We start from the raw sequence: 3340 nt of genomic DNA, 5'->3' as shown, positions 1-3340 counted from the left end.
ATTTTCCAAGATTGTAAGATCTTTTCCCTCAAATGAAAGCAAGAAATTTCGAAGGTCTTTCTCTTAAAAGCTTCCCAACCAAGCATAAGAGATGTCAGAAATCTCTAATATAATGTTCTTTGTTTACAAACATACATTCTAGCACATTTTCTCCCTCAGCTTTGCAGTGTACTTGGCATACAGGTTGTTAAAATGTGCCTTTGGTCAGTAGACAAATGCAAAGAGATATAGGCAGTCCCACCAAGTCTACAAAGGGCTGGTCTGCATAAACACACCTAGAAATCATATCTCCTAAGCTCGATTGCCATGCCTAGGTGGACCCTTTCTACTGTCGTCATGATAAGTGGATTTAGGGAGGATACAATTCCAATAGTGCACAGATTGGAGGCTGTACACTTCCAATATTGCATAGATTGGAGGCTGTACAATTCCAATAGTGCATAGATTGGAGGCTGTACAATTCCAATAGTGCATAGATTGGAGGCTGTACAATTCCAATAGTGCATAGATTGGAGGCTGTACAATTCCAATAGTGCAAAGATTGGAGGCTGTACACTTCCAATAGTGCATAGATTGGAGGCTGTACAATTCCAATAGTGCATAGATTGGAGGCTGTACAATTCCAATAGTGCATAGATTGGAGGCTGTACAATTCCAATAGTGCATAGATTGGAGGCTGTACAATTCCAATAGTGCATAGATTGGAGGCTGTACAATTCCAATAGTGCATAGATTGGAGGCTGTACAATTCCAATAGTGCACAGATTGGAGGCTGTACAATTCCAATAGTGCATAGATTGGAGGCTGTACAATTCCAATAGTGCATAGATTGGAGGCTGTACAATTCCAATAGTGCACAGATTGGAGGCTGTACAATTCCAATAGTGCATAGATTGGAGGCTTCTTCTTTAGAAAGAGCATGATAGAGAGTGCTGTGTGGACCATTACTTTAATCCTATCTGAAAATAAAGAATATGCCAGAAGCTTATGTAGTTAGTCACCAACTAAGTCACCCTTTGTGTGTGTAGCCTACTAAACCTTCCCAGATGTCATGATCTTGTTAAATTGGAGAAACTCGTGGACCACAGCAAACAGATGCTACAACAGAAGGAAATTTTCTTTGGGGGCTAAGAGAAAGAAATTTCCAATTAAGAAATGCCTGGACATTTTCATCTCCCATCTAGTTGATTGAACCCTGAGATGTCCTTATGTCACACTTCAGAATTTAAAAAAAAAAAAACTTTCTATTTCTCTCCAACTATTTTTCATGTACACATAAGCATTAGTTTAAAATAAGCTCACTTGTGTGTCCTTTTAAAATTACTTTGGCACCTTCAAAAAACAGGAAAGCAATGTTTTCATGTAGAAGTGGTTATAGCTACTCCTTTTGTCTTTATCCATCTGGTGTCCACTTTGCCTCTTAACTTCCTGTCCATTCAGGTGTGAAGTTATACAGTATCTATGGTGTGCCTAACTCTTTGGTGTGCTATCAGCCATCTATTCAGGCAGAGTCACCACAAAATGCAAAGGAAATAGATCTGCTATGCAAGTGCGGGACAGATGTCACAACTTCAGTACCAACCATTCACCTGCGATCAAGTGCAATCCGCATCAGCTAGGTTCTGTGGAATCGTTCTAGTACAAGATGAGACCATCCGCCTGGAAACTGCTTCTCTGACAGTTGCGCTCACTGTTCCCTCACCACTCTACACAGTTTCCAAGCTATTTGTTCTCCCCAATAACCACTAGACAGCAGACTTCATCAGAGGCCCAAGGCCCTGGGGAGGGGTCCATGTGAACGCAAAAGCAAGTAGCTATCGATTTTAAGTGATCACGTGTGTTCTTTAAAGGTCCTCAGCCATATTTCACAAAGACAATTTTCTTAGATCAGTTTTAGAGACTTCCCGGAGCTCCACATCTCCGCAGGCACGTGACTCCCTCCACGATCACCCTCCTGAAGCAAAGTGGCAAGTGACCCAGGGATTGACTCAGCACTTCACAGTTTACAGGTGAGTTGTCTTCATGCCTTGAGCTTTGAATGTGCCCAACATGGCTCCACTATTGTAGTACCATGCAGTGTAGTTCCCTTGCCCTCAAATTCTTTTGTGTTCACCATTCATTTCTTTTTCTTCTTTATCCTTGTAATCATTATTGCCCATGATTATGCTTTTTCCAGATTGCTCTATAGCAACCGTGTGACACTTCAGAAACAGCAAAGTCATAGATGCTACCCAGCTCATCACACTGGCATCTTCCAATGAACCATGGTTTATTTACCCACTCACTTGTTAAGTATCTTAATTGCTTCCAAGTTGGATCAATAATGGATGATGCAGGTATCAATTTTCACCTGCAGATTTCTGTGTGGACATGAATTATAACTCATTTGAATAAATATCAAAGAACATTATTAATGGATTATATAATAAGAGTGTAATTAGTTAAAGAACTGTCAAACTCTTTTCAAAAATGCTAGCCCGCTCCTGTTGCTCACATCTCCCCATCAATTACAGGTAGTGTTTTGAATGTTGGTCATTCTAACAGGTGTGCCAGTACCACGCCATTGTTTTAATTGCCAGTCCCTTAATGATGTGGTAGTCAACAGCTTTTGTAGGAGACAAGGCAGGCATGACCTGGCAACCAGCCTACCTGGCACACTGCACTTCTAAATAAGAAGCATGGCAACCATGCTCTTAAAGGTAGAACACTGAACTCTGAAGGAGCATGAGTGGCTGGTAGCTGGCTCGTAGACCAGTCTACACTTTCCACTACCTTTAATGTGCTGTTTCCTCATAGAGATCCTGGTGGTATATGCTAATCGATAGGATTCCATTATATAAGCGGATGCTCATGTGCAATAAAGCAGAGGACATTCCCTAAAATGGTGTCCAGAGTGGTTTATCTCTAATCCCTTTACCAACCCATAGGCACTGTGGTCTTGCCAGGGGACACCCCCCACCCTGTAACAATGCCAATCTTTCTATATGCTCTTAAGCTATCTCTGTATATTATTCAGTCTCTTCCACATTCTTAACCAGCTTATTCTTTCTCTTATCAAAAGATTTTATAAGTTCTTTATGTATTGCAAATAATGGTCCTTTATCTGGTACTGTTTGGAAGGTTTCTCCCCGTCTGCCTTTGTCCTCTCACTCATTCTTATAACACAGGTCATAGAGATGTCCCTCATGTTCATCCAGTCTACTTTATCAATTCCTTCTTTCATGAATGGTGTCTTTGGTTGTGCATCCAAAAGGTAATTTCCACAGTAAGATCTTTTTGATGATCTCCTAACCTATTCTAGGACCTTCCTAGTTTCATGGCTTACATTCATACCAATGAC

Source organism: Peromyscus californicus, unplaced genomic scaffold (genome assembly GCF_007827085.1).
Source record: "Peromyscus californicus insignis strain IS unplaced genomic scaffold, ASM782708v3 Scaffold_7__1_contigs__length_154581171, whole genome shotgun sequence".
Classification (NCBI taxonomy): Eukaryota; Metazoa; Chordata; class Mammalia; order Rodentia; family Cricetidae; genus Peromyscus; species Peromyscus californicus.
The sequence above is the reverse complement of the archived record's forward strand: the minus strand, read 5'-3'. Positions refer to the sequence as shown.